The 24,202-nt window shown below is 44.3% G+C and overlaps 1 long non-coding RNA gene across 1 annotated transcript in view; it reads left to right on the plus strand.

Moving 5' to 3' along the window:
• The window catches only part of LOC142008749 (uncharacterized), a 42,506-nt gene that overhangs the window by 2,804 nt on the left and 15,500 nt on the right, over positions 1 to 24,202 (plus strand). Inside the window, exons 2-3 of the long non-coding RNA XR_012644221.1 lie at positions 15,968 to 16,118; positions 17,313 to 17,418. This is a non-coding gene — a long non-coding RNA (uncharacterized LOC142008749). The remainder of the gene's footprint in view (positions 1 to 15,967; positions 16,119 to 17,312; positions 17,419 to 24,202) is intronic.

Genomic DNA, 24,202 nt, shown 5'->3' on the forward strand with positions numbered 1-24,202 from the left:
TCCAGCCTGTCAAGCTGTCAGATCCAGCCCACGGGCTGCCGCAGGCAGAGAGCAGCCAGCCACTGCCTCAAGTGCTCTCTGCTCCAGGAGGAAGGGGGAGGCCTTCCATGTATTCCGACCACCTTGCAAAAGATCTCAGTTCCTATTGGCCAGTTTATGCCAATAGGAGCCTGGAGAATTTGTTGGGGGTGGGGGCGGAGCAGCGGGCAAAGCCTCCCTCTCCCTTCTGGCATCAGGAGCAGAGAGCTGCATGAAGCAGACCGCTGTTTTGAGTGGTCGGGCTGCAGCAGGTAGAGAGACTGCAGCAGGTGGAGAGCCTGCAACCCAGCCCAGGGTCACAACCCAAACCCGTATAACCCCTCCTGCCTCCCAGACCCCTGCCCCAGGTCACAACTGCCTCCTTCACACAAACTTCCAGACCCTGCACCCTATTCCCTTACCCCAAGCTCCCTTCTTCACCCAATTTTGATCCCATATCCCACCCCTCCTCCATTAATATCATGGAAGAGTGCAACAACCATTGACTGATTTGCAAATATTTGGAGTGGCCACCTGCAGCAAAAATTATTGCCCACCCCCAGTCTTTCACCTTCGGGGGAGACCATGCCAGCTACTAAAGGGCTCATCTATCTAGCAGAGGAAGGCACAATAAGAACCAACGGTTGGAAGCCGAAGCCAGATACATTGGAAATCAAGCACAGTACTTTTAAGGATGCAGAAGATCAGGGTCATCCCTAGGCGAGTGCAGGACCAGGGAGAACCTGCTGCTCCAGGCTCTGCTCAGCCTCTGCCTGCCCTTGCTGCACCCCTACCTAGCTTCCACTCCACCTCTTCCCCAAGGCTTCCTGTCCTGAGCAAGGCTAGGTGCCAGCAGAGCAGAGTGCATGCTGAGATCACCTTGCTCCACTCCCTGCCATGGCCGTTGAATACAGGGGTAGGCCTGACTCCTGCTGCCAGCACCAGGTATACCACTAATCTCCTGGGCCTCTCTTGGCCCCACACTTCCACATCCCCCCAAAGTGCACTCCCCGCTACAATAAAGGTGTGGGGCCCAGGGCGGGTTGCCCTGAACCATCTTATGGATGGGACATGTCTGTGTGTGATTAACCATTGGGACAAACTTACAAAAGGAATGAGGGATTCTCCATCTCTTGATGCCTTCGTATCAGGACTGATGCCTTTCTGGAAGTTATGCTTTATTGAACGCACAGATTGTTGGACTAAGTATGTGGTTGACTGGTGAAATGTAGTGGCCTGAGAAATACGGGAGTTCTGAATACGAGATTTAATGGTCCCTTCTATCCTTAAACTCTTTGAATCTATTAATTAGAACACATCTTTTTTATGAGCATTGGCTGGGAGTTGGACTGAGCTGGTACATGGTTGGATGAGCCTTTACTAACCAGTATACCGTACTCACATTCTGCAGAAAAAAATGGCAACAAGCATGGGAGTTTTCATTTACTGAAAAATATGAAGTTTCTAACCTTTACAGATGTTTTAAAAACCCCTTGGAAAATGAACCTCTGCACTGTGGATTTTGCTGTATGCACAGACAGCCTGAAACAGTTGCTCGGAAATACGCATTGTACACATCGTAGATGACAATTAAAATGTTGCCATGAATGAACAATTTCAACACCGCTCACTTTAACAAACGGATTATCTGAAATTAATGGAGCTATGCTTTACCCCAATGATCTCTGTTTTGCAATTTCTTTGTCAAACAGAAAGCACAGCAAAAATATTTTTCCTTTAAAATGTCTGAGCTTTGATTTGCTTATGTCATCTGGAATGCCCCCTTAAATGCACATAGAACAAACAACAGGGAAAGCTGAATTATTCTGTGAGAGTTCTGTTCTATAAAACAGGATAAAAAGCTGGGATTCTGGTGCCATTATGTGTAATTATATTATTTGATAACCTATAAATTTAAAGCCATAATTTCTCAAAATCATTGAATGTCTTTTGTCACGACTGTTGGGGGAAGGAATAGTTCAGTGATTTGAGCATTGGCCTACTAAACCCAGGGTTGTGAGTTCAGCCCTTGAGGGGGACCATTTAGGACTCTGGGGCAAATTTTTAAAAAAAGAAAAGATGGTGCTTGGTCCTGCCAAGAGGGTAGGGGAGTGGACTCACTGATCTCCCAAGGTCCCTTCCAGCTCTATGAGATGTGATGTGTAAAAGTGCCCTTTGAAGAAGTAGTAGCATGACTTTCTGTGAAGTGCTATCTTGAGCAACTCATTCTGAAACCTATGTGTGTTTACCTTTTTAAAGAGCTATCTCAGCTAGAATCCCCCAGTGTTAAAATGTTTCACTTGGGTGGGGTAAAGTAACTCACAGTGTGGAATTTTTTCATTATTTATATTACACTGCTTTTATAAAGAAGTTCTGATGTGTGTAAAGCTACAGTTCATTTTTGCTTCATATAGATCGTTATAACAAAGGACCAATTGACTTGATTCAGACACAGCTCAGCAAAACAGCCTGCAATATTGACTTTTTAGGAATGGTCTGAGAGATATTTTTGTTGCAGGCACTTCAGTAATAGTGATGTTCTCATTTCCTTACACATCCTGGAATTACAAATATAGAGAACAATGACAAAATGTGATTCAGGATTTCCCCTTCTCACTGCATCATGGAGAGAGAAACTCCCTTTCCTTCTTAAAATGGTTCATAGCATGAAAATGGTCTCAGAAGCTGGTCAAATAGCTGCTCTGGAAAGCAGCAATAGGCTACGTCTACACGTGCAGCCAACATCGAAATAGCTTATTTCGATGAATAACGTCTACACGTCCTCCAGGGCCAGCAACGTCGATGTTCAACTTCGACGTTGCTCAGCCCAACATCGAAATAGGCGCAGCGAGGGAACGTCTACACGTCAAAGTAGCACACATCGAAATAGGGATGCCAGGCACAGCTGCAGAGAGGGTCACAGGGCGGACTCAACAGCAAGCCGCTCCCTTAAAGGGCCCCTCCCAGACACACTTGCACTAAACAACACAAGATACACAGAGCTGACAACTGGTTGCAGACCCTGTGCCTGCAGCATAGATCCCCAGCTGCCGCAGAAGCAGCCAGAAGCCCTGGGCTAAGGGCTGCTGCCCACGGTGACCATAGAGCCCCGCAGGGGCTGGAGAGAGAGCATCTCTCAACCCCCCAGCTGATGGCCGCCATGGAGGACCCAGCAATTTCGACGTTGCGGGACGCGGATCGTCTACACGGTCCCTACTTCGACGTTGAACGTCGAAGTAGGGCGCTATTCCTATCTCCTCATGAGGTTAGTGACTTCGACGTCTCGCCGCCTAACGTCGAAGTTGGTGCCACTACTTCGAAGTAGCGTGCACGTGTAGACGCAGCTATAGTGGGTTATAGTCATTTTAATGCATGAACATAGTGGAGAACAAGGAAAGATGGTTTCTCTTTCGTTTTCTTTAATCTTAAAGCCCTAAAGATGCTGCCATGCAGTTTCAGGTTGTGTGGTATTGCACTCTACAGATAGACCAGAGAAGGTTAGTTAGTTAAAACCTGTTATGCCCACTGGTGTGTAGGGCAGAAACATAGGTCCTTCACTTTGGCCCATACCTGCTCCAGGGTGCGATCGGGGTGGCTGCTCTCTGCCAAGGCTGAGGTGAGGTGGGCATATCCTGGGGTGTTGCGGCGCTTGACCCTGGGGTCAAGGAGAATGGCCTCCTTGCCCCAGACGGCCAGCATGTCCTGGAGCTGCTGCCCAGACCACAAGGGGTAAGCTTATTGGACCCACAGGGTGGGTCATGGGACCCCTCAGACTCATCCCACCAGGGACCATGTGGTCTCAGGCCACCTCTGCCATTTTTGTCTGCCTCAGGGGTGCGTGTGAGGTTGTAGAGCTGGGAACGTGGTGTCCCTGCTCCTTGCACGCTCTCAGTTTCCTGCCATGGGATTTTTGGGGCTCCCTGTACCTTTAAAAGCAGCTGGAGACAGAGACCATACAGCTGTGAGTGTAGTGGAGAGGGCAACACCTAGGTCTAGCTGGCCAACACCATGGAGGACCCCTCTTGGCAACAGGGCCTCCAGCTGGCTTTTTTATTGACTGAAACTATCAACAAAGGCCATTTTGCATGTAGCTGCTCAGCGGGTTTTGTCAACAAAACCCTCTTGTGTAGACATAGCCATAATCTTACAAGTTCTTTTCTGAACAAGTGAGCACTACTCAGTCTTTGAAAAAAGTGCTATGGGGTTGTTCATTTTGCGTTGTAGACTCTTGAGGAGGGTTTGGCAAACTTCAGGAGAATATGAGCCGAGCCTTAATCCCTGTCACTAAAGAGATTATTTTTGGTGCACAGTTTCTTTTTAATCAGGCCTGGCTACTGGGACTGAGACTTCTGAAATGGAGGTTGGCCTGCATGCCAGTTGTGATGACTTTTGATGTAGAATTGTTATGGGTGTAAATAAAACAAGTTACACAGAGAATATATCCTGACTCCATTAAATGATTTCCCTTCCATAGGAAGATTTAGTGGCAAGGCCCTGAAATCTGCTAACACTCAAACAAGAAACAATATTATAAACCAGCTTTGGAATTTGTATTCTATTCCTGCTGAGAAAAGAACCAGACTAGGCCCAGCCCAGTTCAGATGTACAAGGGCGAGAAAAAGGCGCATGGGCTGGGATTGTAAAAAGTACTCAAGTGCGCATTCGCCGCCTTAGTCCTTGCACACCTGCCATACCTCTAGTAGCAACAGCAGCTGTAGTACCTTAGCCTCTGTGAAAAACACACTCACATGTACACACAAGCCAAATGGTCTTGGCTAAAGCAAGTGAGCATGCCTTGCACTCCGATTGCAGGTTAGATCCATATCCACTGCTGTATGCACTGCACCATCATATCCATTGGTAAGGAACTACAACCAGAAGAGAGGCCGGAGCTGCAACCTTCCAGCTCATGGGCTGGAGTTGCAGTTGTGGAGAAGTGACATTCCATCCATGAACTGAAGGATTGAATTCCATTCCCTCCATTTCAGTTTTGGAGTTCCCATTACAAGGTCTAACTTACGCAGACTTCGTGAGAGAAAGGCAAAATGCACTGTGGCTTCACTTTAATTCATCTCTATCCTTTTAATTAAGAGTGCTTTGTTTTGGTTACAGGTAAAATAAGTACATCTGTGTCTTTTTGCTGTGCTTATAACCCTAATATTTGAGTGCTCATACCCTGTACATCAAATACATCTAAGATTTCATCTCTCTTGTCCTCTTGTGTTTTGGAAATAGTATAACAGAAAAATCTGAGGGGTAGCCAAGTTAGTCTGTATCTTCAAAAACAACTAGAAGTCCTGTGGCACCTTATAGACTAACAGATATTTTGTCTGATGTAGTCTGACAAAGAGGGTCTTTGCCTACAAAAGCTTATGCTCCAAAATATCTGTTAGTCTATAAGAGGCGACAGGACTTTTTGTCATAGAAATGTGGGCCTGGAAGGGATCTCAGGGTTCTTCAAGGTCCAACCCACTGTGCTGAAGCAGGACTCAGTAAACCTAGGTCATCAAAGTTTCTAATACCTAACAATTATCTCCCTTGCTGAAGATTTAGCCCAGGGGTGAGCAAACTTTTTAGGTCAGTCCCCACTTTTCATCCCTGCAGTTAGCAGGGGTCCCCCCAGCCTGTCAATGTCATCCAAACCAACAGAAATTTCAGTTAGGTTCATATTGAAAAAAAACAAAAACAAACCTTTCAGTACTCGTCAGAAAATATGTTTGTAGAATGTAAAAACATTATTAATCAATATGTAAATATGAATACACAGGCATAACGACATTTCACCATTTTCATGAGATGGATGAGTCTGAGACCTAGCAGCCAATCATGCCATCACCCTTTTGAAATTTCATGCCCCCGCAAGGGGACCCGCCCTCCACTTTGCTCACCCTAGCTTTAGCCCATTACTACTTGTCCTCCTTCTTTCACTGAACATGTGGAACAATGGGAGTTCTCAACCAGGGGTGCCCCTGGGGTCTGCAGAAGTCTTTCAGGGGGTATATTAATTCATCTAGATACTTGCCTAGTTTTACCACCCACTATAAACAAAGTCACTACAAACTAAATTTTATTAGCCAGTGACTTGCTTGTACTATTCTACATACTATATACTGAACTATATCGTATTCCAATTGATTTATTTTGTAATTATATGGTAAAAATGAGAATGTGAGCCATTTTCTTAATTGTGTGCTGTGATACTTTGTGTTTTTTGTCTGATTTTTGCAAGCAAGTAAACATGGAAGCAAATTGACACTTCAGAATACACATGACAAACTAGATTCTTGAAAGGGGTGCAGTAGTTTGGAAAGGTTGAGAGCCACTGCTATAAAGAGCTTGCAATCCCACCATGATTGGTGTCATCTGCAGACTGTATAAGCACATTCCCAACTGCATTATTGAAGTCATTAATTAAATTATTGAATAGTACTGAACCCAGGACAAACCCTCCCAGTTTGATATGAAACCACTGATAACTACTCGAGTACAATATTCCAACCAATTGTGGGCCCACTTTACTGTAATTTCATCTAGATTACATTTCCCTGATTTGCTTATGAGACTGTCATGTTTCAGAAGCCTTTCTGAAAATCAAGATATCCATTCACAAGGAAGGTGAACTGATTTGGCATGTTTTGTTTTTGGTAGTTCTGTTCTGGCTATTCCTTAATAATAATAATCCTGTAATCTTTTCTTAAAACAGTGAGAGCTGAAATCCTGTTACCATTTTGTGCTGGCCATCTTATTTAACAAAGTTATTCTTTTACCATCCTTTCACCTGCTGAAGTTTTAATACAGGTTGTTGCATTCATTATCTTCAACTTGACTTTCACAGACAATCTTTTAGTTTCTTATCCAATGATTGTGTGATGTTATGATTAATCAATATGTTACATATATTCATTGTGTTTTAGAGTTGATTTGTAGGATTATAAAAGTGTAAAATTGATCACTATTTAGAGAAACCAAGTATTAGACATGAGTAAGACCAAGCTGAAACACAAGAACCTGTAGGTTGAGACATGCAAGACTTTAGCTTAGCTGTTTTAGGTTTTGGAGACAAGAAATGATGACAGAAGTGACCAGAAAATAACCCAGTGCCTTAAGATTATGGGAAAAGCAATCCCAAGTGATAATTGTGAAAAAATACCCAGAAGATTAATGTTAGAGCATAAAAATACTGTAAATATGCATCTGTCTCAGACATGTGTCTTGACCATTAAATAAAAGTTGTGCATTAATGCTAATGAGAATAAAGGGAAGTCACACAGCTTATAGAAAACTAGAGTCCCTTCAGTTTCCAGGGGGCACAGATCACTAAAAGAAGGGTTGACGGTTTTAGGGAAATGCGTCAAATGTAGGCGTAGACAGAATCACACTATAAAAAGGAAATGCCAAAACCAGGAAAATGGAGCTCATTATGGAATTCTCCAGCAGGAACCATCACCCAGATGATTCTCAAGCTATGAGAGACCCATCAAATCCTAATACTGTTGTCAGGGATGTCATTGTAGCGATGTTTGCAACTTCTGCACAAGTATGTACAGTAAGTCCTCAAAATGCGCTATTTCGAGTTGCACTTAACTTGCATTAATGCAAATTAAGCACAACTAAAAATCCATCTCCCTCCAGTCATGGCTAAGGTCCCACAGCCCTGGTTCAACCCTCCTGGCCCGGCTCCCCCTCCTCCCTGCACATGGCTCCATCTTAATCCTTGTGCGTGGCTCTGGCTCACCCACTCCCCCCCTCCCCCCCCCGCAGCTCCAGCTCACCCACCGTGGCCCAGCTCCGGCTCAACTCCACCCCTCACTGTCTCCCCTGTAGCCCTAAACCAACCCAGGCTTAACCTCCCTACCCACCCCCATGGTCCCAACCCACCACCAGGATTAACCCTCCCCAACTGCCGTCCCAACCTCAGGATTTACCTTTCAAAAAGAGCTCCAGGTGCTCCTGCTTCTTCTCTGGCTGCAGAACTGCATTCCGCCAGGGAAATGAACCATCCCCAACTTACACAAAATTCGAGTTACGTGAGGGTACATGGGAACGCAACCCTCACACAACTCGAGGGACTATTGTATAAACTTTTTGTATGTTTGGGCAATTGTCACTTTAATTGTAGCTTTTATAAATTTAATTAAACAATGTAGACTTTCCATTTGTGAATGTATATATAGTCACTACCTTTGTTTTGTGTGTTCCAAAAGACTGGGGTGACTGTTAAGCTTGAAACTTGTAGCCACCAGAGCTGAACCCCGGGGCTATGGTTACACTAGCGAGTTTTGCTGATAAAATCCTGGTTTTGTCAGCAAAACTGGTGGAACATCCACTCACAAAATGCATCGACCAAAGTCGGCACTCTCCCCGACAACCTTCTGCCTTTCCCAGATGAGGAAAAGAGCCTTTTATCAACAGGCTCTGTCAACAGGAAAGCTGTGTGGACGCTTTGGAGGGCTACTCTAAACACACAGGGCATCCAGAACAATGGGCAGCCCTGTCTGCTGTGCTTCCGGATTCCTATTTTATTGAGAGAGTGGCCAGGCATCTGTCGACAGAGCGGAGCACTCTTCTGATTGGCTTTTGTGTGTGGCCACGCTCTGTCGACTGAAGTTTTGTCGGGAAATCTCTTCCAACAGTGTCTTATGTCGACAGATCGCAGTGGTATAACTGTAGCCCAGGTGGTGTAATACCACATCATAAAATTAACTTTTTTTAAAAAGGTCTACACGTTTTTGTCCAGTTAAACTACCTGGGCAGTGGTAGATGGATGTGTTTGGCCGGGGGTGGAGTTAAGTGGTGAATGTACTGGAAAATACTCATTTTGTTCATGTTTTATGCTCTATAAAAATTACTCCTGGTGAAAAAGTTTTTGTACCTTTTGCTATTGAAAAATTATAGTCCAGAAATTACAGTCCAAAAATCATATACCTATCAAGTTCAGTATCTTAATTTCCTGTGTGGGGAGCTTATGTAGTCTTAGAAGGGAAGTTTTTAGGAAGTGAAAGTGTCCAGAGAGATAAGACAATAGTGGTGGGGGAAACAAAAAAAGAAAAAAGAAGTGGGTGAGGGGTAGCTTGGTGGTTTGAGCATTGGCCTGCTAAACCCAGGGCTGAGAATTCAATCCTTGAGGGGGCCATGTAGGGATCTGGGGTAAATAGATTTAAAAAAAAAAATCTGCTAGAGTTGGTGATAGGTGGTGCTGGGGACTGGCCTCAATGACCTCTGAAAGTCCTTTCCAGTTCTATGAAATAAGCATATCTCCATATTAAATAGAGTTCTTGGCAAAGTTGCATTGCTTGTTCCCAGCTATGGAGTGATGGGAGTTCACAGACTAAAAAGCCCCACAGCTTGGAGTGGTGAGAGATAGTTTGAAGAGCTTTAGGATAAGGGAGAGTACCCACAGTGGAAGCTCTATTTTCTGTAATACATATGTTGTTGTATCACTGGCATCTTGCAGATTAAAAAAAGTTGAGCACAGAAGATTGCCAGTTTTCACATGCCATAAATAAGTCCTAGCTATGACAATAAGCCAAAAAACAAGTGAATCCCATTTCAAACCAAGGCCCAAACAAGCCAATCCCTAAACCTCAACACTCTCTGACTGCCCCCTCCAGGGTGCAATTGTGGTTCTGGGAATGTAATGAACCCACTAGGCATCCCTGAACTCTCTTTGCCCTTGCTTCTGTTTGTCCCCATCCACCACTTGCTGGGAGCCAATCAAAAAAAAGAAACAACACATCAAAACCTGCCACAAGGCCATAGTGCAGTAAGGGACAGTTTTGATTCTTTTAGGGGACATAGATAATTTTAGTGACATTTTCTGGTATTCAATTAAAGCAAATTAGGAAAAATGACCAAAAACCCCCCTGGAAATAAAATGAGCATGTAATATTTCAGCCAGGATGGAACAGACACATACCAATCATGAATTCGATAATAAGGATGAAATCCTGGCCCCACAGAAATTGGTGGTAAACTTTTGCAGTGTGTCCAGTCCGCTTAGCCTGGGCTTAATCTTGCTTCTAGTGCAGTCAGTTGAAAATCTCCACATGAAAACTACATGTGTGAAAAGCTCATTTACACATTTATTTAAATATTCAGATTAAGCTTCTAGGGGAGCCAAAAGATCTCACTTTCTCCCTGTGAATAGATCAACAAGCCAACTAGAGGACACTCCTAACAAAACAGCCTGAAGGGCATACTCACATGTACCCTCACGACCACTGGAGTGCTGGAAAGACCAGAGAACTAGTGATTGTCTTCTCTCTCCTTTTATTCAGTGTCTAAACCCGGTGTGCATCAACCCACATACCAGCATTCTCAGCTTCAGAGTCCCTTTGTCTGTGCACACCCTTCCCTCACTGTGAAATGCGGCACTAATGCCTAATTTCACAATCCTCACCCAGCGGGGAGCAGTAGCCAACATTCCTGTTATGTCACCATCACTGCTTGTGGCTGAGCTGCCTGTAGAAAGCCATGCATGTTCTCGTCTTGGCTTCCAGATCTTGCTTACACAGGTACGTAGAGGGAAGTGACTGTTGAAGAAGCAGGTGTTTGGAGAGGAGAATAGTATTATGTTGGTTTTGGAGCCATTAGATATAGCAGCTATCTCCTACAAGGTACTATCCCAATCCACACCCTGGGGCTTGATTCTCCCTCCCAGGCAGGGCATTCCTTTTTTCCTCTCTAGGAATCAGAAGTTCTTGGAGGCGAGACTTCCTCTTTATACCAACTCTGGGCAAAACGCAATTTAAATAACCTCATGCTTGGTCTACACTAGGGAGTTAAGTTGATTGTAGCTACGGCAATTGCGTAACTAGAACTGACTTATCTGTAATCGACTTATCTGGCTGTCCACATACAGGAAAGTCAATAGGAAAGTTTCTTCCATCCACTTCCCTTACTCCTTGTGATAGCGAGGAATACAGACGTCAACTGCAAACCCCAGATAGTCTGATTTTCTGTGTCTCCACTAGGTGTGCGGAGGATTAAACTAAACTCCAGAGATCGACCCTGACAAATACTCAGAGTACATGTACAAAGTTTATGGAAATTACCAGCTGGGAGGTGTTGCAAGTGCTTTGGAGAATAGGATTAAACTTCAAAATTCTCTGGAAAATTAGGAAAATGGTTTTAAGTAAATAGGAAGAAATTCAATAAGAACCAATGCAAAGTACTCCAGTTAGGAAAGAACAACTAGTTGCACACATACAAAATAGGAAATGGCTGCCAAGGAAGGAGTACTGCAGAAAGGGATTTGGGGGTCATACTGGAACACAAGCTGAATGTCACAGTGTAACATTGGATTTTTTTTTTTTTTTGCAACAATCATTTTGGCACATATTAGCAGGCATGTTGTAAGAAAGACACAGGAAGTAATTCTTCCACTCTGCACTGAAGAGGCCACTGCTGGACTACTCTGTCCAGCTCTGGGCACATTTCAAGAAAGATGTTAACAAATTGGAGATGATCCAGAGAAGTGCAACAAAAAATAATTAAAGGTCTACAAAACATGTCCCGTGAGGGGAGATTGAGAGAACTGGGCTTGCTTAGTATGGAATAAAATGCCTAAGGAGGTTGTGGAATGTCCAGTGAAATAAGTGGAAGTTAGGAGCCAAAATATCTCTGAGGGTCTGGGCCTAAATGACATGCCGAAAGTCTCACAGAAGGTATCACTATGCAAGTAACTAGAAAGGCCTTATTTACTAATAAAGCACAAAGCAAGAAAAGCTCCACTGAACTCAATGGAGTCACTCAGGATTAAAATGGAAGGAAGAGACAATTAGGCCTAGAGTTTCTACTGTTCACTAATGGGAGGGGCATAAAGTAGATCCTGTGAATGAAATTAAAGCAATTCTCAAGTCACAAGGATATCAAATGAATCTTTCTCCAGTGACAGATTTAGCTCACATTTCCCTTAGTCACAAAAGGGATACTTCTTTTGCCTCTCAGATTTCTTCTTTAGACCAGGTGGGTTTTTTTTTTTTGCAGCGTGTTAATAAGCAAGTTACACTGAGAAGGTAAAGGACACTGGTCTGAAGCATACTGCTGGGTCCTATTAGCTCAGTCTAATGTCAGTTTTAACACATATTTCTCAGTCACCGTATTTTTTAATTGGCTTGTCATTGAAGACACTGTTTGCAGGATCCACCCCCAGTGTCAGTCAGGTGGGAACTATCCAAGTTCTCTGGATTCTCAGCCCCTGGAGGCACTGCTGTTTTTGGCCTAGCTCCTAATATCCCCATCAGCTGCAACTTGCCAGTTTCTAGCCTCAGCTTACCCAGTCCCTTTCAGTCTGTGGTCACCTCTCCTCGGGAGTTATTCACCTGTGCTATGGGAAGTCTGCACTGCTATCAGGGGCCATGTCTACACGTGCCCCAAACTTCGAAATGGCCACGCAAATGGCCATTTCGAAGTTTACTAATGAAGTGCTGAAATGCATATTCAGCGCTTCATTAGCATGCGGGCGGCAGCGGCGCTTCAAAATTGACGCTCCTTGCCACCGCGCGGCGCGTCCAGACGGGGCTCCTTTTCGAAAGGACTCCGCCTACTTCGAAGTCCCCTTATAGTCCCCTTCGTCAATTTTGAAGCGCCGCTGCCGCCCGTATGCTAATGAAGCGCTGAATATGCATTTCAGCGCTTCATTAGTAAACTTTGAAATGGCCATTTGCGTGGCCATTTCAAAGTTTGGGGCACGTGTAGATGTAGCCAGGATGTGTGATCACAGCTGGTGTAAACATGCCTGAGCTAGCTTTGGTGAGGCTACCATTAGTCAACTTGGGTGCTCTTTTTCACTTCAGACAAATCTGCAATAGCTTTTATTGGTGTCTTCCTCCTCGGTCCCCCCAGTTCAATTACTTATCAATACTGCCATTGAGACTCTGCTCTAAGTAGTGGCTTCCCTCAAAGCTATGGTTGTCTTCCTCTGATGGAGCTGGAGTTTTGTGGCTATTATATTCTAGCCTTCTTGCCTATGGAAGCTTGGAGATACCGATTCTTCTGGGGACATTTTTCTTGATACTTTAGAAGTGGTTTCTCAGTCTTCTATCTGCCTGGCTAGTCTGTGATCACTATTGCCTGGCAGGGTTTGGAGAACTTATCTTTAACATTCATCTTGGCTTCTGAGAGGACCTAGGCAACATGGAGATCGAACCTAGGCAACGTGGAGACCTTTGCCTTCTGTACCTCACTGAAGAGCCCTGGGAATGTTCCCAGTGGTGTACCTGGAGGTGGCACCCTCTGGTACCAGCTTTTGGAAATTACAGTGCCAGCCTCTGAAGTCGGGAAGGCACATTCTCATATCTTTTAGCAGAGAAAGATCCCAGAGCAGGTTCTCCAGCCTCCATTGAGATTTGAACTGTGGCCTCATGGAAATCTGTGTTTGATTAGACATTGACAATGTGTTCCTTGTGTGTCACCCTCTGATTTTTAAACTGAGTGTTCGACTCAACCCTGAGAAGGCAGTAGGAGGCACCAGTGATCCTCCAGCCTGGGAGCAGTTCTAATGTGAGCTGGGAGCACTCTAAGCACCTGCTGTCCGTTCTCAGCTTCAGCTGTTCAGCAGCACCTCCGATAGATGCCTGCTACATAGCAGAGAAGGGAACAAAAAGTAATTGGCAGCTCCATTGCCTCCTTCCATGCCATGCTGTGTGAGCTCCAGGGAGGGCAGAGTAACAGCTCAGCTTGCTTTGCCATCTCCTGAAAACACAGGCCAATCAAGGCAACCCAGCAGAGGGCAAAAAGGAAAGAAGCTGAGAACTTACAGCCAGTGTCAGCTGCCAGTTCTCAGCCCTACTCTGGCCCTGGCACTTGTTTGAGCAGCCTGGGGGCTGCTCTAATTTGCACAAGCTGGCTGTATCCTAAGGAAAAAAGTGACCACAAGTACCATTTCTACTAGAACACTATCTATTTCTTCATGTGGTTTCTTGAGGATCCAGGAGCTTCTTTTGGGACATCTGTGATGTCTTTTTTTGTCATCAATCAAAATATTACGTCTGTTTACACCTATGAATGCTTGTTCAAATTGTGTTGCTCTGCCAAGTAAAATTTTCTCTGTGTTTACCAGGAATAGAATCTACATGCCGCTACAGATGCTATGGGCTAGCAGGAGTATAAATGGTAGTGTAGGTGGCAAACAGAGTTGCCTGAACTCTAGGACATATATCCTACACATCTCCCTGTACACCCAAATAATGCCTCCCAAGGCTACACTGGTATTTTTAGAACCACAGTGTCCTGCTGTTGGTGGAGCTTTCTCCTGCTGATCCCTATGGAATGAGCCTTTCACGGCTGTGTACGTGGACACAGCCTGCCTGTGACAGTGGCATGTAGCTAACGATTTCCTACATACCACCACAAGTGTAGACATACTGAAAGAGAACAAGTGGACAGGTCTGGGCTAATGAGAAAAGCTGACACCATCAAAGCTGTTCCTTTGCTCCAAGGGAAAGCAAATGACATTTGTTCAGCATTTCAAAACAAATTAGTTCAGAGCATTCTGTTACTGGAAGAACACTGTAGTCTAAGAAATCTGTTCGTGCGGCCTTGGAGTCTGACAGTGGCAGTGGTGACACCAGTGCGTATTTTTAAAAGTGTACTTTTGTCTGACTGCGAAGGAATGTCAGCACAGAAGTAGTGGGTTTTTTACTTTAAAAAATGATTACCTCACCAGAGGATCATAGATCAGCTGGAGACAGCTGAAGCAAAACACATTGCTGCCAAAAAACAAGCAGTCCTGTTGCACCTTAATGGTTACGTCTACACGTGAAGCCAACATCGAAATAGCTTATTTCGATGTAGCAACATCGAAATAGGCTCTTTCGATGAATAACGTCTACACGTCCTCCAGGGCTGGCAACGTCGATGTTCAACTTCGACGTTGCACGGCACCACATCGAAATAGGCGCTGCGAGGGTACGTCTACACGCCAAAGTAGCACACATCGAAATAAGGGTGCCAGGCACAGCTGCAGACAGGGTCACAGGGCAGACTCAACAGCAAGCCGCTCCCTTAAAGGGCCCCTCCCAGACACAGTTGCACTAAACAACACAAGATACACAGAGCTGACAACTGGTTGCAGACCCTGTGCCTGCAGCATAGATCCCCAGCTGCCGCAGCAGCAGCCAGAAGCCCTGGGCTAAGGGCTGCTGCCCACGGTGACCATAGAGCCCCGCAGGGGCTGGAGAGAGAGCATCTCTCAACCCCCCAGCTGATGGCCGCCATGGAGGACCCAGCAATTTCGACGTTGCGGGACGCGGATCGTCTACACGGTCCCTACTTCGACGTTGAACGTCGAAGTAGGGCGCTATTCCGATCCCCTCATGAGGTTAGCGACTTCGACGTCTCGCAGCCTAACGTCGAAGTTAACTTCGAAATAGCGCCCGACGCATGTAGCCGCGACGGGCGCTATTTCGAAGTTGGTGCCGCTACTTCGAAGTAGCGTGCACGTGTAGACACAGCTAATGACTAACAAATTTATTAGGTCATGAGCTTCTGTGGGTAAGACCTGCTGAAACTTACATGCCTACTCCCCTAAATCAAATGGCTTATAATAATTTCTGCTCTTTTTCCATGGGTTGAGGGTACAAATGAAGTTAAAAAGGGAAAAGAAACTTGCCCAAAGTATTGGTTATACCTTCATGACCTTTCATAAATAATATATCTAGACTGTTGGTTGGAAAAGTTGGACCATGATTGCAATGGAGGTCAGAGGGCTCATTTCTCTGACCTCAGGGTGGGATGTTAATGTCCAAGTGTGCAGAAGCATTTGAGTTGGGGAGCAAGGAGGGCTGGAGATGTAGGAAGGTGATGACATTGTGGCCTTAGAAGATGGTTCACCTTGGCACAGCAGTATCTGGGAGGGGAAGCTTTACAATGTGGGATCTCTGATTTGGTGCCTCAGCATCAGAGAGGAGAAAGGTTCCTGCCTGCTTCCACCTCTCTTTGTCTCCAGTGAGATGGTGCTTGGCAAAGAGATGCAGTCCAGGAGATGGGTCCTTCCACATCTGCACATCACAACCAGGCAAGAGGCATATTGTCCATTCTTCATTGGCTGGTTGGTGAAGTATGAAGCCAGGCAACTCAACACCCCAAGGAGATTATGGGTAAGATTGAAGGTCTAGAAAATATGACCTAAGAGAGAATATTAAAAGAACTGAGTTTGTTTAGTTTGGACAAGAGATGGCTGAGCAGGGACATGATCACAGCTTTCCAGTACCTAAAAGGGTAATACGAGGAGGAGAGAGAAAAATTGTTCTCCTTAGCTTCTCAGGATAGAACAAGAAGCAATTGGCCTAAATTGCAGCAAGGGAGGTTTAGGTTGAATTTTAGAAAAAATTCCTAACTGTCTGGGTGGTTAAACACTGGAATAAGTTGCCTAGGGTAGTTATAGAATCCCCATCATTGTATTTAAGACCAGGTTGGAGAAATAACTAATAGGGATGGTCTAGATGGTGCTTGGCCCTGCTGTGAGAGCAGGGGACTGGACTTGATGACCTCTCAAGGTCTCTTCCAGTTCTTGTGTTCTATGATTCTATCATCCTTTATCTACACTCTGGCTGGGAATGTGCCTCCCTTCCCAGGTAGGTAGACCCGCACAAGCTCTGCAAAAGCTAGTATGGTAAAAATAGCAGTGAAGACAATGAAACCTGGGGAGGAGCACAAGCTAGCCACTCCAGTGTCTGTTTACATGGGCTGGTAGGTACACTCCCAGTTACAGGCACTGACTCTGGAGCACCCAAGGGAAAAAACACTGGGTGCTCAGCACCTACCAGCCACCTGCCAACAAGTGATTGATGGGCCTCGCAGATCCCCACAAATCAGCTGTTCAGTGGTGGGCAGGAGTTGCTGGGGACTGAGAGAGGAGGCAGTGCAGGGGTGGGAAGAGGCAGGAGGGGGCAGGAGGTGGTGGGGTGAGGGCTGGGCCTTGGAGGAAGGAGCCAAGTGGGGATGGGATCTGGCATAGAGTGGTGGTGAAGCACTCACCCAGACAGAAGCAAGTTGGTACCTGTGCTCCCTGGTGCAGTGTAGACAAACCCTTGGACTCAGCTGTTGCTCTTCCCATTAGCTTGCTTGGATTGCCCAATTTTACCCTCAGTAATTCCCAGATCTAGGGTAATTTATCCTCCGTGTCTACAGGTTTGAGAGTTGGGACACCAACCAGGCAGCACGGAAGAGATCTTCCTCTCCCTGCCCTCAATACTGTCCGCTGATAGCCAGGAGCTAATCGTTTCTCCTCATTGCTATCTTAAGTTCAGGCAACTGTCTGAAAACCTTTTCCCTACTGCTTCTTCCTGCAGGGTTCATCTTCATCACAGCTAAAGCCTCTGGGTTCTGAAATCTTCTGATTGGCCACAGACGCACAAACCGTCACAGAAGGAAGCTGCAGCACGGAAACATCTTTCTGTGAGTCTCCAACAAGTAAAATATCATCACTGTTGGGACATTAAATATGTATGGTCCCGGGGCTGCCCAGAGCCCAGATTTCAAGGACGGACTAGGTTTCATTAACTATCCAACCCCCCTGTGGGAATAGCCTGGAACTGCAGTGTGAGGCTCAGTTTCAGGCTCGCCAGTCGTTCTCATGAGACACCTCCCTGCTCCACAGCTGCCTCATCTGGATGCGTTCTACTAAAACTCTAGTGCCTCAGAGGTGCTCTGGGAGACAAAACTGATGTTGTGAGATGCTCATTTACTACAGTGATGAGCAGCAAGAGCAGTCAATCAGTCTATCCCCAGATAAAAACAACTGCATTAGGATGGCAGTAAGAGGGAGTGTATGAAAACATGCAACCACAAAAAACCTCTGAAGAGCGTCGACAAATTAAGTAATTTACTAATAAGAACTTTTGACATATGTGTCCAGTCTCCTTCATACCCCTGACTCATCACTACCAATAGAGTGATCGCATGCAAATTAGCTATAAATGAACGTGCAAGGATGGGAAGGAGAAGGCATGACTGATGGTATTACCTGAGCTATTAGTTTGAGCTGTCTGTAGCCTCTGTGATCATAACTGGATACAACCATCTTTCATAATTTATCTTACTTGCAACTTAATTTGTTTAAAATATAACCAATACACAACATTTCTATTAATTTTAACTGTAAAGAAAGTTTGAAAGGTCTGCATTATTCCACCATTGAGATAATTATTGTTCATAAAGAAAAGACAGAGATGCTAAATTTCTTAAAGGGGCCATTTTTAATAATTTAAGTAACATGTTAGAGTCACTTGTAACTTCTCAGAAAATTCATTTTGTACTCAGAAAGCTCTAGATTTGGGGAGGACAGTCTGTATTTTTCATACAAAACAGAGAAAAGGGATCCTATTTTAACTGCAAAACAGAAGTAATTATTTACTGCATTATTTACTCCATATTTACTGCAAATACAACGATGACAAAAGTGTAAAATTTAGAAGATTTATTTTATTTTTAGATGATCTTACTTGTGCTCTGTGACTGGTCAGGTATAACAGTCACCCCAAGATTCTTTCTAATTTTGTATTTGGTAACTAGATGAGCTTACCCCAGCGCTCACTCAGGTCCCTATATTTAGCTCTGTCTCCAAGAAATGGGCCGGGAACCACTGCTGATGCTGGACGGAGACTTCTCTTACACAAGGCTCCATAGATAGGGATTCCCTAGAAGTTAGTCAGATAGGGAACGTGGGAAATAATATATGGGCAAGATCAGATGTGAAACAATCACACATAAAAAAATCCAACGCGTCTGTGAAAGGCGGACATATAAATAGTGGTAGTTTTTTAACGTGCTTTTACACTAATGCTAGGAGTCTGTCTAATAAGATGGGTGAACTGGAGTACCTCATATCAAAGGAGGAAGTTGACATAATAGGCATCTCAGAAACATGGTGGAATGAGGACAATCAGTGGGACACTATCATACCGGGATATAAATTATATCGGAAAGACAGAACAGGTCGTGCGGGTGGCGGAGTGGTACTATATGTGAAGGATAATATAGAATCAAATGAAGCAAAAATCCTAAAGGAATCAAAATGTTCCATAGAATCATTATGGATAACAATTCATTCCTCTAATATGAATATGGCATTAGGAATATATTACCGACCACCTAACCAGGACAGTGATAGTGATGCTGAAATGTTAAGGGAAATTAGAGAGGCTATCAAAATAAAAAACACAGTAATAATAGGAGATTTCAATTATCCCCATATTGATTGGGTGCATGTCACCTCAGGACGGGATTCAGAGATTAAATTTCTTGATGCCTTAAATGACTGCTTCTTGGAGCAGCTAGTACAGGAACCCACAAGGGGAGAGTCAATTCTCGATCTAGTCTTGACTGGAACGCAGGATCTGGTCCAAGAGGTAACTGTTACTGGACCGCTTGGAAATAGTGACCACAATATAATAACTTTTAATATTCCTGTGTTGGGAAGAACACCGCAGCAGTCAAACACTCTGGCATTTAATTTCAAAAAGGGGAATTACACTAAAATGAGGAAGCTAGTTAAACAGAAACTAAAAGGTAGAGTAATTAAACTAAAATCCCTGGAAGCTGCATGGAAACTGTTTAAAAGACACCATACTAGAGGCCCAACTTAAATGTATACCCCAAATAAAAAAACACAGTAAGAGACCTAACAAAGAACCACCATGGCTAAACAGCCATGTTAAAAAGGCAGTGAGAGTGAAAAGGGCAGCTTTTAAAAAGTGGAAGTCAAATCCTAGTGAGGAAAATAGAAAGGAACATAAACACTCCCAAATTAAGTGTCATAATGTAGTAAGAAAAGCCAAAAAAGATTTTGAGGAACAGCTAGCCAAAAATTCAAAAAACGATAGTAAAATGTTTTTTAAATGCATTAGAAGCAGGAAGCCCGCTAAAAAAGCAGTGGGGCCCTTGGACGATAAAGATATAAAAGGAGCGATCAAGGAAGACAGTGCCATTGCGGAGCGATTAAATGATTTCTTTGCTTCAGTCTTCACGGCTGAGGATGTTACAGAGGTTCCTAAATCTGAGCCAGCCTTTTTAAGTGACAAATCTGAGGAACTCACAAGTGACATTAGAGGAGGTTTTGGAGTTAATTGATAAGCTGAATAGTAACAAGTCTCCAGGACCAGACGGTATTCACCCAAGGGTTCTGAAAGAACTCAAATGTGAAATTGCGGAGTTATTGACAGTGGTTTGTAACCTATCCTTTAAATCCACTTTGGTACCAAATGACTGGAAGACGGCCAATATAACGCCAATATTTAAAAAAGGCTCTAGAGGAGACCCTGGCAATTATAGACCGATAAGTTTAACATCAGTACCAGGCAAATTAGTAGAAACACTAGTAAAGAATAAAATTGCAAGGCACGTAGAAGAGCACGAATTGTTGGGCAAAAGTCAGCATGGCTTCTGCAGAGGGAAGTCGTGTCTAACTAATCTATTAGAATTTTTTGAAGGGGTTAATAAACATGCGGACAAGGGGCACCCAGTGGACATAATATACCTAGATTTCCAGAAAGCCTTTGACACGGTCCCACACCAAAGGCTTTTATGTAAGTTAGGTGGTCATGGGATAGGAGGAAAGATCCTTTCATGGATCGGGAATTGGTTAAAAGACAGAAAACAAAGGGTGGGAATAAATGGTAAATTTTCACAATGGAGGAGGGTAACTAGTGGTGTTCCCCAGGGGTCAGTCCTGGGACCGATCCTGTTCAACTTGTTCATCAATGATCTAGAAAATGAGGTAAGCAGTGAGGTGGCAAAGTTTGCAGATGACACCAAGTTGTTCAGGACAGTCAAAACCAAAACAGATTGTGAAGAACTACAAAAAGATCTCAGCAAACTGAGTGATTGGGCAGCAAAATGGCAAATGAAATTTAATGTGGGTAAGTGTAAGGTAATGCATGTTGGAAAAAATAACCCAAATTACACGTACTACATGATGGGGTCAAATTTAGCTACGACAGATCAGGAAAGGGATCTTGGAGTTATAGTGGATAGTTCTCTGAAGACATCCACGCAGTGTGCAGCGGCAGTTAGTAAGGCAAATAGGATGTTAGGAATTATTAAAAAAAGGATCGATAATAAGACAAAAGATATCATACTTCCCCTATATAAAACTATGGTACGCCCACATCTTGAGTACTGCGTGCAGATGTGGTCTCCTCACCTCAAAAAAGAGGTATTGGCATTAGAAAAGGTTCAGAAAAGGGCGACTAAGATGATTAGGGGCTTGGAACGGGTCCCATATGGGGAGAGGCTAGAGAAACTGGGACTTTTCAGTTTGGAAAAGAGGCGATTGAGGGGCGATATGATAGAGGTATATAAAATCATGAATGGTGTGGAGAAAGTGAATATAGAAAAATTATTTACCTTTTCCCATAATACAAGAACTAGGGGACACCAAATGAAATTGGTGGGTAGTAGGTTCAAAACTAATAAAAGGAAATTTTTCTTCACACAGCGCACAGTCAACCTGTGGAACTCCTTGCCCGAGGAGGCTGTGAAGGCCAGGACTCTATTAGGGTTTAAAAAAGAGCTTGATAAATTTTTGCAGGTTAGGTCCATAAATGGCTATTAGCCAGGGATAAAGTATGGTGCCCTAGCCTTCATAACAAGGGCAGGAGATGGATGGCAGGAGATAAATCACTTGATCATTGTCTTCTGTTCTCCTTCTCTGGGGCACCTGGCATTGGCCACCATCGGCAGATGGGATGCTGGGCTGGATGGACCTTTGGTCTGACCCAGTATGGCCATTCTTATGTTCTTATGAAATCACACAGTAATTGGAAGTTTTGTCTGGGTGACTGCTTTAAGTCACATAGCATCATTATCTGTGCTGGATGAATGAGTGTACAAGAGTTCCATATAGTTCATGGCAGGATGCGTAGAATGATTTAACACAGGAACTTGCAGTAATGACTCCACTGGCTGTTCTCTTGAGCAGGTCTGCACAAGGGCTGGAAGGTGTAACTTTGAGCTTGAGCAGACTGATCAGACCTGTAGCTCTGATCTAGCTAACACACTAAACCTAAAATAAACAAAGCAGCAGAATGTAGCACTTTAAAGACTAACAAAATGATATATTTGGTGATGAGCTTTCGTGGGACAGACCCCCTTCTTCAGACCTGACTGTATTCTTCAATATAGACTGACATTTATAAGTACAGAGGACCAAAAAAAAAATTGCAATAAAAACTGACAAATCAAATAGGATTGAAGGACGGGGATGAGAGGTGGGGGGATGTTAAGTGTCCTGCCTGAGATAATTACAAGCATCAGAGGAAGGGAAGCAGTCCTTGTAATGCATGAGGTAGCTGATGTCTCTGTTCATACCATGTGTTAATATGTCAAATTTGAATATGTACTCTAACTCACAAATCTCTTGCTGTAATCTGTTGTTAAATTATCTGTATTCCAGGACACAAATTCTCAGGTCTTTAACAGAATGGCCCACTCCACTGAAGTGTTCACTGACTGGCTTATGTGTACTGAGTTTCTTAATGTCTGTGTTAACATGTTCCCTGCTTAGTTTCAATGGATCAGCCCCCAGATAGTCTATGCCTGTATTCCATTGCTTCACCATTCTCCTGTGTTCAACGGGGGACATTTCCACCATCCCAAGGAAGGCACTTCTAGACTGCTCCTTTACTGCTGGGGGCAGGTCAGGCAGCCCTGCTGCAAAAAGCACAGGATGGGAGATCAAAAGACAGGGGAACTCTACCAACCTCAGCTATTCACCTGCTGTGAAAGCCTTGACCCACTGTGTGGCCTCTCTGTTGAGTGGAAAGCCAATGGTAGTTTTCCCTTGTAATGCCCCTTGAGATTTGTGGGCACAAATTGCTTTGGATGGAACAGGATCAGTATGAGATATGCGTCTTGGGCCTGCCCCCTCATTTGCTGTGAGGCGGTTGTTCTAAGGGAACCTTTTCCTGCTGTGTAACTGGGGAGGTTGCAACTTGAGATGTGTCGCCATTTGGAACTAACCTGGTAGAAAAGATACATGACCCCCTTCTCCTTAGGTGCTCTTCCCATTACTAGAATGCTCTCCTTCTCCCTGGGCACAGGTGCCCATCTTTAGTTTTACCCTTGTCCCCCACTTGCCACATGCCTTCTGCCTTTCGTTTCTGAGCTCACTGAATGCACTGTGTACAAGCTAGACCCCATCCTATCTAGCCTCTGCCCCTTTCACTCCAGTGAAACCACTCTCACCAAAGTCTCTGATGACCTCTTAGCCAAATCTCAGAACTTCACTCCACCTAAATCCTCCTTGACCTGTCCGTCTCCTCTTGAAATCTCTCTACACTCTGTGAGTCAGTCCTCACTTGATTCTGCTCCTACCTTTCTCAACACACTTTCAGCATATCCCTTGAAAGAACTTGCTCATCTGTCCTACAATTTTCTGCACAGGTTCCACAGGGCTTTGTCCTTGGGCTTCTTCTCATCCTTACCTCTCGGTAATCTCATCTGCAGACACAAAGCTAACCATCACTACGCTGACAGCTTATAAGATCCACCTTTCTACTCCACACCTGTCTCCTCTCCAAACTAAAATCTTGACCTGTCTCTCTGATATCTCCGTGTGGCTGCTGAGCAATCAGCTCAAGCATGATAGGACTAACTCAGAGCGCCTAATCCTCCCCACAAGCCCTCCCGCCTATCTCCTTTCTCAAACACAGTAGACAACACCACCATCTTGCCTTTGACTCAGTACTGCAAATAGACCTGATCTGCTACTCAGTATCTCTGGAGGTCTTCACAGCTAGTCTATACTTACATCTTGCCAATTCTTGCTGCATAACATCTCTAAGATTGTCACGTACAGCTGGCAAAAGTGTGAGGGAATCAGATGTTTCTTCCTTCCTTGGATGTTGACATGCTTGAGCTGACCTCTCAGGGCTCACAATTAATAATTTACACTTAACCAAAATTTTAAACACACAGAAGGAGCCAATTTCCTCAGACAGTTCCAGAGTTTTCCCACTGGGCCACAGGAAGTTCAGGAACTAGAGTAATATGTCTTCTACACTACGTGTAATGAAATTGTGTCCATCGCATTTCCTGCTGGGGTGCCTTGAACTCCAGAGTTATTTCTTATCTAGACGACAACACTGTACTTCAGAGTAAATAATAAAAGCAAGAGCGGACAACCTTATCTAATGGATCTAAACAGTTCAAAAGGGTTTGACATGATAGATTTTCACCCTGA

This window comes from Carettochelys insculpta, chromosome 1 (genome assembly GCF_033958435.1).
Source record: "Carettochelys insculpta isolate YL-2023 chromosome 1, ASM3395843v1, whole genome shotgun sequence".
NCBI lineage: Eukaryota > Metazoa > Chordata > Testudines > Carettochelyidae > Carettochelys > Carettochelys insculpta.